Genomic DNA, 17637 nt, shown 5'->3' with positions numbered 1-17637 from the left:
TTAGAGCTTTTTAGATTGAATGGGAAATCAACAATAACAGAACAAAAAGTTGCAGAAAGCCCTTTGAACCTGATCTTTTTTTTCTTCCTCTTCCTTTCCTGATTCAACAACTTGAGCAAATGTTTATTGACCATTTATTCTAAGCTGGAGATTTACTAAAGTGAGGGAAAGTTGAAAAGCTAAATGCCCATGCCCGCTCCCAGCAAAGCGATCTCTCTGAGCAAACACACAGGTGTCCAGCAGGGAGGAGTTGCTCATGTAGGAGTCTTCCATGGAGCTGCTCCTTCATGCTCTGCACACACCTGTTTTTCTAGAAAATTCATAAAATTGCATTAAACTGACCAAATTAGTTGTTGTTTTAATGTTTTATCTTAATTAACTCTAATAAGGGTTCAAATGATTAGCACTGAATCTTTCCCATTGCACACTCGATAGGCATTTGTTGGTATTAGTCTGGGCCTTCAAGAAAGGGGATTATAATTAACACTAATAATTAATTCCTAGGTCGCAATTTTGTTGACCACGTTTCAGGGTTGTTTCCATTGAGGGTTATCTAATTCCTTGCTTTGTATTTTTATATTCCACATATGAGTGAAATCTGGTGTTCATTCCTTCTTTTTGTCTTCTTTTAGGGATAACTTCTTGTCCACAATTTTTTGTCTTTCTTTCTCAGAACTGACTAGTATTCTTTTTTGTATTTTACATCACAGTTTATTTTTATTTATTTATTTATTTTGCTTGGGGGCTGGAGCGATAGCACAGAGGGGAGGGCGTTTGCCTTGCATGCAGCCAATATGGCCAACCCGACTTCGATTCATCCGCCCCTCTCGGAGAGCCGGGCAAGCTACCGAGAGTATCTCACCCGCACGGCAGAGCCTGGCAAGCTACCTGTGATGTATTCGATATGCCAAACACAATAACAAGTGTCACAATGGAGACGTTCCTGGGCCTGCTCAAGCAAATCGATAAACAATGGGAGGACCGTGACCTTTTTTTTTTTTTTTGCTTATTGGGTCACACCCAGCGATGCACAGGGGTTACTCCTGGCTCATGCACTCAAGAATTACTCCTGGTGGTGCTCAGGGGACCATATGGGATGCTGGGAATGGGACCCAGGTTGGCTGCATGCAAGGCAAATGCCCTACCCACTGTGCTATCACTCCAGCCCATATCACAGTTTCTTGATCTACTCAACTGTTGTTGGACACTTGGGTTGTTCATAAATCTTGGCTATTGTATGTAATGTAGTGATGAACATAGGGGTCCTTTTGTATTAAAATTTTGTGTTCTTGGGGTAGATGCACTGGAATAGAATTGCAGAGTTGTATGGATGCTCTATTCTTAAAAAAAAAGTTCCAAAGTATTTTCCAAAGAGGCTGAACTAAACAGAAATTCCACCAGCAGTGAATTTTTAGCCACATTCCCAGCAACACCTTTAATTTTTGGACTTTTTGATATAAGCCATTCCCACTAGTGTGAACTGATATATCTTTATTGCTTTGTGGCATGTCCTGATGTGGCATGTCAATGATGATGAACATTCTTTTCATATGCCTGTTGACCATTTTATGCCATCTTTGAGAAAGTGTTTATCTACTGTCTTTATTTAAAAAATGTTTTTGCTATGTTTGTTGAGTAGAAAAACATTTTTAAGTTTATTAGTGTCTCACTATAGAGTTTTAAGAAAAACTCTAGATTGTGACCCAGTTTTAGTCATGTCAATTTAAAAAATTATTTAAATTTAAAATACTTTAAAAACCTTGCCCCAAGGGACCCAGCCCCTGCAGCCGGGCTCCACTGCCCAATCACTGCCACGCTCCAGGGTGCTTTCCAGATGCTCAGGCCGAGCCTCACGCAAGAATGAAGTCCTATGGAACCCAGATAATGCGGAACTTTGTGACCTTGGACTCTGTACTCAAAGGGACTTGGAACAGACATCCTCTGCCTGCTTTCCCATCTCCAGTGATTCAGGGGTTACACCCATAAGCCACATCCTGCTGGCACCAGATAACCTCCTCTTCGGCCACTCTCCAGAACTCATGGATGCTCCTCCCAGATAGGAGTATAAAAGGAGGCACCCAGAACCATGCCACTGGACTCCTTACCAGGCTGTGGGGCAAGTGAGAGCCCTCCCCACCCCAAAGGACCCAGCCCTGGCAGCCGACCTCCAGTGCCCAACCACTGCCATGTTCCAGGCCACTATCCGCAACACACAACAGTAAAGCAACACATTATAAGATAATTCCTACCCATTTATGCCTCTCAGAGAGCCCAGCAAGCTACCAAGAGTATCCTGCCAGCACAGGCAGAGCTTGGCAAGCTCCCCGTGGCATATTTGATATGCCAAATACAATAACAACAATAGGTCTCATTTCCCTGACCCTGACAGAGCCTCCAATCATTGGGAAATAAGAGTAAGGAGAGGCTGCTAGAATCTCAGGGCTGAGAGGATTAGAGACGTTACTGGTGCCCGCTCAAGTAGTTTGTCATCCAATGGGATGACAGTGATATAGTGATACAGTGATGATTTTTTATTAGTAAATGTTTTCTTTGTATGCCTATTTTATGTACATATATACCTAGGTTGTGTAAAAATTTTCTCAGGTGGAAAGGGTCCATGAAAAGAAAAATTTAAGTAACACTCTACTAGTGAAGATCAACAAGGAATTTTTTTGTGGGTGAACCTTTTAGAACATGGCTATAATTTTAAGGAAAGAAAATGCTTCCATATTCTTTAGGACAGACCTTACATATTTGTAAATGGAGTCTACTGAGGGTTAGGTTCAATTGTGAAAGTGATCGTGCCAGCTTCAGAAAAAGGGATTGCTGAGCAAAAGGAACCTGAGCACTCCCTCTGAAAAATGATGTCTCTCCAGGTGAGTGGTAAGTCTGCTTCTGTCACTGTCACTGTCCTCCCGTTGTTCATCGATTTGCTCGAGCGGGCCCAGTAACGTCTCCATTGGAGACTTTGTTGTTACTGTGTTTGGCTTACCTTAACTTTTTTTTTTCTTTTTGGATCACACCTGGCATTTCACAGGGGTTGCTCCTGGTTCTGCACTCAGGAATTATTCCTGATGGTACTCAGGGACCATATGGGATGCTGGGAATCGAACCCGGGTCAGCTGCATGCAAGGCTAATGCCCTACCCACTACGCTATTGCTCCAGCCCCTGCTTACCTTAACTTTTAATGGAACCAAAGTACCACTATTTTTATTTCTATTCTACTCAGATAGTTCCAGATGAGGCAATAAAAATAGCTAGTTGACTTTCTTGATCTTCTTATAAAGTTTCAGATAGAAGTATTGTTTTGAGCCAATTTGATTATCTTATTCACAACTGACTCATTAGAGAAAGAAGCTGGTTTAAATCTGTCCTGATGGACTAAAGTAAGATTTTCTCATTAGAGTACCCTCCTGCTCAGTTTTCTGGTCTCCTGGAGCAATAGCACAGCGGTAGGGCGTTCGCCTTACAAGTGGCCAACATGGCCAACCCGAGTTCGATTCCTCCGCCCCTCTCGGAGAGCCCGGCAAGCTACCGAGAGTATTCGATATGCCAACACAGTAACAACAAAGTCTCCAATGGAGACGTTACTGGGCCCACTCGAGCAAATCGACGATCAACGGGAGGGCCTTTACCTTTACCTTTACAATACAGAGTGACTTACAGTGAAAAAAGTTATGTTAAGTCAAGACAAGAGCTCAAATGGGAAGAGCACAGGTCTAATTATGTGCAGGGACCTGACTGTGGTATTGAGCTCTATATTATCCACTAGCTCTGCAGGATGTGGTCTTTGTGACCTGTGAGTACTCTTTCACAGGCTGAAGTACCACCATGCCAAGTGCTCTGAGAGCTCCCAAGCAGTACCTGGTTGGGGGTGGGAGTAATTTTTTTAAATGAAGTATTTTAAGATATAACAACAACTATTGATACTAATAGAATATTGATATACATTTTCATCAGGTATATATTGTGCCTTCTTTCCACTAAATTTGTAATAGTTTTAGTGTTTTGACTGATATATTTACCAATTCCCAAGTGAGATCCAGAAGGTTCATTATAACAGTGCCAGCCTGTTAGCATACATCCCAATAAGCCCTGCTTCCCAGTCAATTGCTCACTCCCCAGACTGCATCAGAGGTAAACCAGTACCAGGAAACAATTTCTCCTAAGTTATTCACACTCATTTCATAGCCGGATGGAAAAAAATAGATGTGGGTGTCCTGTTGGGGAGTTAGCACAACTGTAATGTACTTTAAAACTCGACTGATAAGAACCAACTCAATGCTAATTTACCTTAATGTACTGTTCAGCAAATACTCTACTCCAGAGAATGCTATTCTATAGGTTAAAAGTAGTTATGGCAATTATCAATCAGCAGGCAACTCATCTACATGTCTGTTAACCAGCTGAACAAGTACACACATCTAATATTTAAGAGTTGAGAGAAGTCACAGCTGTATAGATCCTGCAGTTAGGTGGATTTAACAATTTTAATTAGAATCTGGATTGCCGGGAACTGCTACAGATGAAGAATTTTGAGGCAGAGAAGATACCAAAAATAGTTCCTTCCTTAAAGGTATCCTGTTGATACTTGGGGGGAAATAATTTCTCATAACTGAACACAAAGTAAAAAATCTTGTTGAAAATGAAGAGCCTGATGTATGTAGTCAAAACTAGAGAATAGCAAAACAAAATCTTTTACTTCACAATTTCTACTGTGAAATGCTGAATTACCTGGCTAGAGAAGAGAACATATACAACATTTTCTTATAGCACTATGGGACATAAACAAGAATTTAACACAAGCACTATCTTGATGCAGAAGAATTGGACTTAGATATCCTTGTTCTAAAGGACTTTATTAAAAGCCAGGATAACTTACCAAGTAATTTCTACATTGGACTCTGAGAGGGAAAAAAAGCAAGACATGTTTGTTTGCATATATTCTTCATATGCACATCTGTAGGATTTTTGAAAACTGAAAATAGTTTTTATTTATCTATATAGACACACCACACCAAATGGGGATAACATGTTTTCTACAAAGAAATCAGCTAAAGAAAGAGCCTTTGTTGCATAATGTACTAGATAGAATAGTTTAAAGGAAACCTCATTATATTCTTCCCCTTCCTATCTCCGTAAGACCCATTGTGGGCATCTGAAAGACCTATCTCTAGGAAATAGAATTCTAAAATGATGATGCATTTTTTTCATAAATAAAAATACCAGTACCTCCACATCAATGTCACAAATTTTGAATGCTTTACTTTCATTGCATTGATGCTACAATTTGAGAGACATTTTTATAGGGTGTTTGCCGCAGCTGACACTGCCGACCCGAGTTCGATTTCTCTGCCCCTCTCAGAGAGCCCGGTAAGTTACCGAGAATACCTCATCCACATGGCAAAGCCTGGCAAGCTACCTGTGATGTATTCGACATGCCAAAGACAGTAACAAGTCTCACAATGGAGATGTTACTGGGCCTTCTTGAGCAAATCGAGAAACAATGGAAGGACAGTGGCAGTGTGACAGTGATATAATAAAACACATCATATTATTTGATAGATTTTATTTTGGACAAATTGGGTAATATAGCACCTGAAATAGTGTCTGGCACTGAGTTATTCTAAGTATTTGTTGAATTAATGATTAGGTGAATCCAGCTTTATCTTACTAACTAGAAAGTACTCAGTTAATATGACTGATTTAAGAATTCAAATTTATATCTACTCTATGAAATTTGGCAGTTTAAGTCTGTTCAAGAACATTTAATGTTTTTAGGAAGGTACTTCATTTTTTATCCGTTGAAGCATCTGTACTAGGCTTTTTTCTAGAGATATAGTGGTGAATGAGACAGAAGTCCTATTGACTTTCAAAAAGTGGAGAAAAAATAAATCTATAACAAAATGTCAAGTAATAATATATATCAAGAAAAAACAAATAAAACAGAGAGGAAAGAGAATAAAGTGATAGAACAAGTTTCCCAAAGGAGTTGGCATTTGAGGAGGGACATTAATGAACAACAAAAGAGAACCAGAAATATCTGGGGTATGAATTCTTTAAGGGGAAGGAAAGGCAAGTGCAAAGATCTCAGAGTCACATAACAATTATAATTTAAAATTTTATTAATAGAATCAACTCAAAGAATTGCTTCTAGAAGAGAGTGCAGATCCCTACAAGTTTTTACTTTGTAGGAGGAAAAATGTTGTGTTTAAGTTTCAGGAGGAATTTACTATAAACATCATATTGATCCAATTCTAGGGCTGCTATATTTGCTACAGAATAACACTGTAGGAATCATCCTGAGCTTTATTCTATATGTTAGTATTTGAGATACAGAGAGCCTTTTGAAACGACATATTGTTTGCAAAATGCTTAGGATGCATATGAGGTGACAGTTCTAGCATCTACATGACCTAATGCTAGAATTGTTGGTGGGATTTTTGTGATTCTCTAGTAAAGACTGTAGGGACATGTATCCTCCTCTTTCATCTTCCCGCTTCTCAGTGTGGAGTCTTCTACCCAATAAGAGCTCAATATATACATATCTATACATGAATATGCACTGTATATTATACACAGGGACTAAATATATGCATACATATGCATATATAGTTTGTATATAAGTATAAATAAAACAAAGAATTTAGCATACACCAAAGCCTACTCAATGCTCTACTCACAGATTCTCACCCCAGTCTTTCAGAACCATAATTTAGGGAAAAATTCCATTAATGCAAAACCAGAGTGTTTTACTGAGTTCTCTCTCTATTTCTCTCTCTCTCTCTTTTTCTCTCTCTCCTTACCATATCATATGAGAGACTCTGCCTTCTATAACCTGGCCTTTTGTTTCTCCTTGTGTTGTTCTTATCTATAAATATTCCATTTCTTTTGCATTGATCAAAGCTAAGAGAAAAAAATATGATCCCCAACTTATTAGATAAATATGATTGTATGTCTATAAAGTAATGTGTTCATGAATTAATGTATTCTTGATGAAAAAGATGTAAATATGCACTTATTTGTGGAATATAAAATAAAATAATATGAAACTGATACCCAAAGCCAGTAGAGACATGACCAGGAACAGTGGTCCATGGTTGGTAGCCTTCCTCATGAGCTGGGGGAGAAGGAAGCTGGAATAGAAAAGGGACCACTAGGTCTATGATGGTTGAAAATGATAGTTTGGTATGGGAGATGAGTGCTGAGTAGATAAAGGACCAAATGTGATAGCTTCTCTGTATTGCAAACCATAATGCCCAAAAGGAGAGAGAAGGAGAGAGAGAGAGTATGGGGGGAATTGTCGGACATAAAGGCAGAGGGAAAGAGGGATACTGGGGACATTGGTGGTGGAAAATGTGCACTGGTAGAGGGATGAGTGTTCGATCATTTTATGACTGAAACTCAAACATGTAAGCTTTGTAACTGTCTCTGACAGTGATTCAATAAAAAAATGTAAATAGCTAATTAGTTATCCCAGAATCATAATTTTCTTTCCTACTTTATTCATCATATGATAATCATATCATAATCATATATTGATATCGATACATATATATTTCATACAAATAAGTTATTGGGCTATCCATTCTGCTTATTCAAAAGAATATTTAAAAATAAATGATAATACTAAGGGCTGGAGCGATAGTACAGCGGTAGGGCGGTTACCTTGCATGCAGCCAACATGGCCGACCCGAGTTCGATTCCTCCACCCCTCTCAGAGAGCCCAACAAGCTACCAAGAGTATCTCGCCCACACGGCAGAGCCTGGCAAGCTACCCATGACGTAGTCTATATGCCAAACACAGTAACAACAAAGTCTCCAATGGAGATGTTACTGAGCCCGCTTGAGCAAATCGATGAACAATGGGAGGACCATGACTGTGATAATACTAATCGTGGACAGTAATGATCTTTAAAGAAATCTATTAGATTTAGAGAAAGAAGATTTAAAAAAAATTGGGGGGTCACACCCGGCGATGCTCAGGGGTTACTCCTGGCTCTGCACTCAGGAATTATCCCTGGCAGTGCTCAGGGGACCATATGGGATGCTGGGAATCAAATGCAGGTCGACCTAGTGCAAGGCAAACACCCTACCTGCTGTGCTATCACTCTAGCCCCGAAAAAAGATATTGTTGAAGGACCTATGTTTCCAAGTCATTTGATTCCGATGACTTTACCCCGTAGGACTCTGAATGACTAATTATTATTTATATTGGAATACTGCCCTCTTCTTTCTCAGGTCACATGGATAAACCTGGTAATTTTGTTAATTCCTGAAAACTCAGCATGGGTTTTATATTTCAGAATTTCACTTTATTAAATAGTGTTTTGTTTTAAAGAGAAAAAATTGTGAGGAAACAAAATTATCTAGAGTTTTCAAAGGTTATAGACTTGAGCACTTGACAGAGATAATAAATACATACTATTCTTTTTTATTTCAGTAATAAATGTGTTCATTGAATAGATTCTTCCTTGCCACTTAATAGGGCATAATAGGAGACTCACAGTTCTCCAATCAACTATTAGAACAATTAGTTTAGCCTGGTAAAATGTAAAATATTTTCATATTAATTATAGTTAACTATATAAATTCTTAAGTTAAAGGTAAAATAGAAGAACTGTTTTATCAAAATGACCGGTAATATCCTTCACATCAGTTATATATTTCAGTTTGTATATAAAGTTGAAGATAATTGAACAAAAAAGGCTGAAACATTTTAGAAAAAAGAAACTTTATTCTAAATCTACACTATTGACAGAAAGAAGTTTGCACCTGAGAAAATCCTTATTCTTCAAAAATGAAACATTCTGGTGTTTAATGTTCTCAGAAACTTGTATAATAGTGAAATGATTTTTATCCTAACCTTTCTGTGATTTATATGAGACAAAAAGGCTAAAATTTTTACTCCCTTTAACTTCAGTACTCCTTTGAGTCTTAGAATAAACCTCAGTAGAAATTTGCTAATGTGTAGAAAAAAGTTTGTACTACCATCAATCTTTAGGTCAAGAAATATTCATTAAGATTGTGGTAGAGTAGATTTATAGGTCTGCGAATTGTCATCTCCTCTTATGTCTTGTCATCACTTAGTTTAATAAAATAGCAACTTTGGTCTAGACTCTAATATTTTCAAGCTTTGTGACCTTACCAAATTACTTACAATTTTCATTTGAAACTATATAACTTCAAAATCAATTTTGAATCTACTGCTTCAAAATACATTTGCAGAACTTAAAAATCTATGTGATTTTTACCCTTTCTACTTAAATTTTTTTTTCCATTTCAGCTACCTATTGTTCCTTCAGTATTGTATCTTGTGTTGAACAAAGTAGGATAAAGTAATGCTAAGACTTGTTAGACTGTACAAAAGAAGTGGGTTCTGGGGATATGTTAAACCAAGAATGCTTAGATGAAGCATGGTTGTGATTGAAGGCTGGGTGAATGTGGAAAGTTGGGGTGGGTGGAAGGCAACTCACCTCCCAGAATTCAAAGGTAGATTGAGCAGTATTTAATTTATTTCATTCTTTGGTTCTTTAAAATTTAGCTTTAACATTTAATATAGGCAGAGAGAATGTTTATAAGATTTAATTATAGGATTCTCATCATTAGAATCCAGAAGTTTCTTCAATAAATCCTTCAGAAATACTACACTCTGCAACATCCCCAAATTGGGATGTCTTAGTGTCAAAATGTCAGTTCTGGCAGCTAGTTCTTTTTGTTGGTCTTCGTGGTCTTGTTCTTCCTCTTGCTCTTCTTTTTCCATCTCTCCCTCCTTCTCCTCTTTCTTCACAATATTATTAATGGTAGTCTTATACATACATCATCCCAACACCACCAGGGTATCCATTTCCCTTCACCGAGGATCTAAATACCCCTTCTCTTCGACAATCCATAAATGATGTTCTGTGAATCATCTCTCTAGTTCCTTTGGCCATTCATTTCTTCCTTACAATCTGTGTTTAGATTCCACATATGAGAGAGATCATTCTGTATCTCTTTCCTTCTGACTGACTTCACTCAACATGATGCCATGTAGTTCCATCCATAAGACAAATAACATGATTTTTTTTTTCTTTTCTTAAAACTACATAGTATTTCATTGTGTTTAAACAGCATAACTTCTTGACATTTGTAGTTGATCTTTTGGGTTGTTTCCATATCTTGGCTATCATACTAAGAACTTGGCAGCTTCTTCTTTTCTGGTTGTTAAAAAGTAAAGAATTTCTGAATATAACCAGCACACATCATTAGAGATAGATAATGGATGATTCTGGCATGAGGAGACATTTGGAGAATGGTCAGTCTCTGCCTTTGCAATCCAAAAGGTAATATATGAAGGTTGTGGTGAGTTCCAGAGAGGTGATCGCTTGACTCAGAGTTGAAGACCACAGAAATTTAACATGCTATCACAAGTTTGGAATACTGTGTACTTTCATTGCCTCATTGGTTCAGGATTAGAAAATCAAAATGGTAAAAAACCTGGGATGCTAATAATTCAGCATACAAAGAAGGGTCTTTTTGTTTTATTTTGCTTTGGGGCCACGCTCAGTGTTGTTCAAGACTTACTCTTAGCTCCTTGTTCAGGGATCACTCCTGGCAATACTCAGGGTACTTTTTATTTTAATGGAGTACTGCTATTTATTCAGCCATTGATTAGGCTGATTGAATTGGGCATGAACTCCACCTTACTTTTTTTTTCCCTTTTTATAAATTTATTTGCTCGAGGTAAAGGCCCTCCCGTTGATCGTCGATTTGCTCGAGCGGGCCCAGTAACATCTCCATTGGAGATTTTGTTGTTACTGTGTTTGGCATAAATTTATTTATTGAATCACCGTGAGAGCAGTTACAAAGATTTTGGGTTTAAGTTTGGGTCATACAATGAGGAAACACCCATCCCTTCACCAGTGCCCATTTTCCATCACCAAAAACCCCAGTATACACCCCATCCCACACCCTCCACCTACCTATGGGTCAGATGATTTCCACATTACTCTCCCTCTACTTTGATCACATTCAATATTTCGACACCAGACCCACCATTATTCTTTGGGATTTTACCCCAACATTCAGATCTTCCGGAAAGGCAACCATAGACAATTTGTTTTCTATTACTGATTATGAATAACATATGATGTCGCACTTTGGAATTCCAAAATTTTAACAATTAATCTGGAGGAATTTATGCCAAGACCTGCTGGGTTCCGAGATTTGTTCCTGAGTGTCTGGGATCATGGTTGTTAAGCAGCTTGATCGGGAGCCAGAGAGACCGTTCATAGGCGGCGACCAGGGTCTTGTTGGGGCAGTGAGGAAAGGCCTGGCTCCACCCCATCACGTGAGGCCCTGCATGTCTCGTCACTGCGGGCCCAAACCTGACTGTCTAATGGCCTCTGGGGGATGGTGACCACTGAGCCGCCAGGGGGAACAGACAAAGGCACAAAACCTATTCCCACCTGGGATGGCCTGGCACCAGTAACCTACTGCGGGGATTGGATGCATTTCTGTCAAAAGCTGCTGCGTTCCGAGATTTGTTTTTGAGTCTCTTGGATCATGACCATTAAGCAGCTGATCAGGAGCCAGAGAGATCTTGCTTCCAATTATATAGCTGTGCTGGAGGTGATATGTGGGAGTGTCTCCCACATACCTAACTTGTAGCCTTTACTTTCTTGGTAAACTTGGCCTCAAGTTCTTGGGGTCTGACCACAGGCACAGCAGCAATTTTGGGGTATCTAAAAGTCTGAAGGCACCATCAGGCTGCTGATGCATTTGCCTCACAAGTACAGATTGACCCGATGGCAGCACCATACCCCAGAGTCAGGGTACTTTTTAAAAAATGTTTTCAAGGGGCTGGAGCAATAGCACAGCATGTAGGATGTTTGCCTTGCACATAGCTGACCTGGATTCAATTCTCAGCATCCCATATGGTCTCCTGAGCACCGCCAGGAATAATTCCTGAGTGCAGAGCCAGAAGTAACCCTGTGCATTGCTGGGTGTGACCCGAAAAGCAAAAAAAAAAAATTTTTTTTAATGTTTTTAAAAAACATTTGCTCAACACAATGCTTCAAGTTCTAGATCCTGGGATCAGATGAGAAAATAAAATGGAGGTATCTAAAACTTAGATAAGTAGAATTATTTCTGTAGATGATATGCATTTAGAAAACCCTAAAGACGCCACTCAAAGAAATCTACTGTTAGAACTAATAAATTTAGTAAGGTTGTGCAGTAGTATACAAACAAATATACTTAGTCTTTTTAGTTAGTTTTTACTGCCCAAATTAGGGAAAATTTTTCTACTTATAAAACATACTTGTTGGGTCTCTGCTCAGAGAAAACAGATACCGTTTTTAATAAACAGCTTAAACAAAATAGGCACTTTTGTTTTGTTAAGAGAAAAAAAATTGTTCTTAAAACAAAGGGTTAACTTGTCTTCTTATTCCAATGAGGCACAGCATGAACAAGGAACAGTGGCTTTGATTCAATGTAATTCTTCATACTTAACACATATAAACAGAATTCCTCCTTCTTTGGGCCTTCTTCAAATGTTACCTTAGACTGAGCATTCAAGAAAATGAGTGCTTACTTCAAGGAAAGGGAAGAGAAGAATTTTCTGACTTCAGCCACTTTATTTTAACTTTTGGTGATTCATACACTCGTTCTTAACATTTCAGCACCTGCGTGAGAGGATAAACAGATCCACAAACCATATGTCCACACCCTAAAGATTCTAAATCAGACCAGCTGTTACATAAACTATGTCATAATGATAGAAATAATGTGATGGAATCCAGGGTTCAGTAAAATTAGCAAAATGGTAAAGTTGACTAAATTGAGTTTGTATTGGTAGCAAATGCCTTAGTATTTTATTGATGGACCAGTGATATTTAGATAAAATATATACATATTTCAATAATGTTTATATATAGTATCTGTAAGATACACATGTATCTGTAAGATATAGCTTTCAGTTTATTTTAGCAAAGTTATCATGTTCATTGTATAAATATTTTTTATAATTTAAATGTTTTTTTAATTTAAGTGCTATTCATAGACATGCAAATTTAAAGCAAAATATACTTGAGCTCAACCGTATTATATTCATGTGTATGAATGTATGAAATTGTTTATATGTTGTCAAAAGTATAGCTTAGAGTAAATGTAAAATTTCAGAATTAATTTATTGTGTACACTTAAAAAATAATTTTATGGTCAGAGTGATAGTACAGTGGGTAGGACATTTGTCTTGCACGAGGCCGACCCAGGTTCAATCCCCAGCATCCCAAATTACCCCAAGCACCGCCAGGAGTAATTCCTGAGTGCAGAGCCCGGAGTAATCCCTGAGCATTGCTGGGTGTGACTCTAGAAGCAAAAAATAATAATAATTTTATCAACAATTAGTCAAGATTTATTGAAAGAGGTAAAGTACAAATTGCAATTAATATTAATTACAGTTTTAAAATAAAACTGAAATTGAAGGCTTTCTTATTATTTCCTTAGGGCCATGGCCAGTTGTGCTCAAGACTTACTTACTCCTGCCTTTGCACTGAGGGATCACCCCTGGCAGGGATCAGTGAACTATATGTGGTGCTGGGGTTTGAACCCAGGTTGACTGCATGGAAAGGAAGTGCCTTATCCGCTGTACTCTCTGGCCTCAAAGTTTTTTTTATTTGATTATATTTTATAAATATAAGACTAACCATACCTCCAGTGTTAAAATTTCATCCTTTCATTATCCACACAGATTGTTCACATTTTAATAAATTAGGGGGCCACAACCAACAGTGTTCAGGGGATACTTATGGCTCTACTTGAATTGTTGGTGGTGCTTAGGGAGTCATGAGATATTAAGGATTTAACCAGAGTTGGCTGCATGTAATTCACATGCTCAGTTCTATACTATCTCTCTGAAGCAGTATTATAAAGTTGGCTTGGGAGAGAGAGATGCAGAAAACACGTAGGCGACTGAGATTTAATCTCTCCAATACCACCTGGTCTTCTGAGCACTGACCTAAGCCTCTAAGGACCCCAGCATGGATCAAAAACAAATAAACCCTACAAAATTATGAGTAATAAAAAGTTCTCATGAAATTGTAAAATGTTCTTCAAAATTCTTCACAATACCCTGTCTCTATTACAAATACAGTATTCATTGTGAGTGCTGCCAGAATCGTAGCCTTCTATCAAAAGAGAAATAATAACTATAATATGACTCATCACACTCATTAGAGGAAAAGTTTAAGAAGGTAATGCTTAAGACTACTTTCAGGTATCATTGTATAGTTTGTTACTAGAGAAGTTTCTCTGATCATGAAAAACACCTGAAACCACGATGAGGAGCCAGATCATCCTCTCCTGAGCAAGAAGCCATTTCTAGGTGCTACTTTTGCAACCGCCGTTTACTATTGATGATCGTTCTTCTCTTTCTTTGGAAGAAGGGGAGAGAGAGAGAGAGAGAGAGAGAGAGAGAGAGAGAGAGAGAGAGAGAGAGAGAGAGAGAGAGACAGACAGACAGAGACAGAGACAGAGACAGAGAGAGACAGAGAGAGACAGAGAATGTGGTCTGAGTGGTTGGGGGTGGGGGTGGGGAGAAGAGCAGGTAAAACTTATCCTTTCTCTTACCTAAGCAGAGTTTCCTCAAATTCTCTTCTGCTCTGAAGCAGTTTCTGTTTTGACCTTTATACAGAGAAATCTGAAATCTTCAACAGCTTTCAAGCATTTCATGCACATGTTTGTTTTTGTCCTTCCTTCCTTCCTTCCTTCCTTCCTTCTTTCCTTCCTTCCTTCCTTCCTTCCTTCCTCCCTCCCTCCCTCCCTCCCTTCCTTTCTTCCTTCCTTCCTTCCTCCCTCCCTCCCCTTGCTCTCAGATACTAAGACAAGAAATAAGAATAATGATCTTAATTAAGACACATAGAGTTTAGGGTTCTGTGTAGCATGTAGAGCTGAGTATATCATGCTGAATTGTGACAGAGTTGCTCTTGTGTTTTATAATACATTTTATGCATATGTTTGTGAGTCTATGTGTGTTTGTGAATGCTATTTAAAATCTCTAAAAAGTTCTTGGTGAGAAATATTACAGGTAATGACCATTCAAAGAGCAAGAGAGATTTTTGTTCATTTTTGAATCACAATACACAGGATTTTACTTAGGGCAAAAGACACTTGATAAGCACAATTCAAGAGAAACTTTTGGAAGTGTTGCCATATTTATTATTAAAGTCACAGGTTATTCAATTTTTTAAATTTTAATTTTTTTGCTTTTTGGATCACACCCAGCAATGCCCGGGGTCACTCCTGGCTCTTCACTCAGGAATCACTCCTGGAAGTGCTTGGGGAACCACATGGGATGCCAGGATGAAACCCAGGTCCACATAGTGCAAAGCAAACACCTTACCCGCTGTGCTATCTCTCTGGCCTCAGTTATTCGATTTTAGATCATCTCAGTAACATGTTCGTTCAGACCAGGACAGACCCAAGTATTTTACTCTGAAACTCAGTTCTTGTCAATATGTTCTATGGGTAGCCTATCACAGTTTAGTTTGAGAACTGTTGTAAACTGGCATTCTTAGATTTTCTGAACTGTATATTATGTAGATTTACATCGTTTCTTTTCTTTCTTAATTTGTACTGATTTATTTTATCTATAGCTTATGTCTCAGGAGGAAAAAGAAATGGAGTAGTTGTTGGAGGTTATAGACCTTATTCTGAGATCAGTTCAATTGTCAATGACTTCCCTGAATGTCTTCAAAAACCTCTTAAAAATGGAACCTCAAGAAACTGAACATAAATAATGAGCTAGTAAAGTACACACTGAAGAAGGAATAGGAAGAACTGAGTTCTTTAATTAATTGTAGTGACTTGACTTCTTGAGAACTTCAGATTCCTTATCTGTTAAATTAAGAACTTTGTGACTGCAGCCTTTGACTAAGTGATCTTTGTTGAAATGGCTCATTAAAAACAATGAAAAAATTGCCTAACAAAAAAGTCTGACTACTGTAACCAAGGGTATCACCCTTTGTAAACAATACAATCAAGTTATGTATGACTTCTGATAATTGTAACACAAAGAGAAGAATGGGAGGAGAGAATTAATTAAATTTTTATTTTCAAAATGTGCCTGAAGGAAAAGATGAAAACATGTGCTTGAAAACCACTTATTTACCAATTTCCATGTGAGATGTTGAGTCTTCAAAGAAGCCAGAGTATCTACTTTAAGAAGAATGCAAACAAGTCATTTTTGTAGAATGAGATCATTGGCATTACTGAGCATTTTTCAAGATACTTGATAAAACACAAAGAACAGAAGAGTTCCTGCTGAAGAAAAGGGGTGAGGGAGAGTTAGAAAAACCCTTCAAGTGAAAGGATCCTTAGGAAGACCACAACGATTATTTTTAGCTCTATGTTTCCCAGTAATACAGGAACTTTTTGGGTAGTAGCTTTTGATGAGTTTACTCTTTTCAGCAATGAATATGACACTAATGATTGCAGTTACTATGGAAAATGAGCCAGTGAGCATCAGACTTTGCTGTGGGCCAGCTACATTTGATTCATGTGCTTTTCTATGTCAGTAGATGATTCAGGTTTCAAATGGTGCATCATTTTTCCTGCAGTGGACCCAGGGGAGAATATACCATTGAGCAGAGGCTTAGAGATGGATTTAGAGGCACATTGCTCAAGCTTTTAGATTACTTGTCTCATTAGTACTGGCAAGTCTGGTTAGAGGTAGAGGAAGGAAGGGGGGAACCAGAGATGTTTGGTATGCAAATCATTTTATATTCATAGACTCAAGGTCCTATGAGAAAAAAATTCCCATTCCTGCTTATCAATCATTTTGCCCAATTCAATATTGAGGCTAAATAGGGCAAGTCCTCAAAAAATATTCTATGCCTCAATAAATAGTTACTAAATGTCTTCTATGTAACTGACATTATTCAAAACCTCTTAATAAGTATTTGTGGAATAACTGAAATTAATTTAACTAATCAAATGCCAAAGAACAACCAAATAATTTATATGAATATTTTGTTTCATGAAATAGAAACAAACATTGATTAACCTCTAACCACAATTTATACCAATGCATCCCTTCCTGAGTAATTTAAAAATGCCATCCAAGGAACTAATGACTTCTGTCTCTGTAAAATATTTACTTGTTATGTAAAAGAGGAAGAGAAGAGTGTTTTTTCTTGGATACTCTTTCAGTTTTTTTTTAGTAAACTTTATGACTTTTATCAATGGAAGGGAGATTTTAGCTCCACTAGATTTCAGGAATCTTATGAACTGCCTTGCATGTTCCTTCTTCACGTTAACTTGGTCTTCAAAAAATGGAATAAAATAAGGCACCTCTAGATCATCAGTGTAAACAAAGGCCATTGATAAATAGGCATCACTGATATTCAGCTGAAAAGATGTTATGTGATTGAGAGCAAGCCTGGACTCTTCAGATAAGGAGCTCCTTGAAGCCATGTCGGAATTAGGCAAAACAAGGCCTAAATGATCAAGTACGACATCATTGGTCTGACCGAGACAAGAAGACACGAATCTCACCATGCCGTTTTCGACACTGGAGAAGAATTGTTCCCCGGAACATGCGATAAAAGAGGTGTTGGAGGCGTCGGTGTCCTTGTCAACACAAACTTGGCCAA

General features: G+C 38.0%; 1 non-coding gene across 1 annotated transcript; it reads left to right on the top strand.

The window, feature by feature from the left end:
• Positions 1 to 14247: 14247 nt before the first annotated feature.
• Positions 14248 to 14451, top strand: LOC130038585 (small nucleolar RNA U3). The gene has a single exon (XR_008794738.1). It is a non-coding gene; the product is annotated as a small nucleolar RNA U3 (small nucleolar RNA).
• The last annotated feature ends 3186 nt before the right edge of the window (positions 14452 to 17637 follow it).

This window comes from Sorex fumeus, unplaced genomic scaffold (assembly GCF_029834395.1).
Source record: "Sorex fumeus unplaced genomic scaffold, SorFum_2.1 ptg000006l, whole genome shotgun sequence".
Taxonomy (NCBI): Eukaryota; Metazoa; Chordata; class Mammalia; order Eulipotyphla; family Soricidae; genus Sorex; species Sorex fumeus.
Note: the sequence above shows the minus strand (reverse complement) of the source record. Positions and strands in the feature narration are given on the sequence as shown.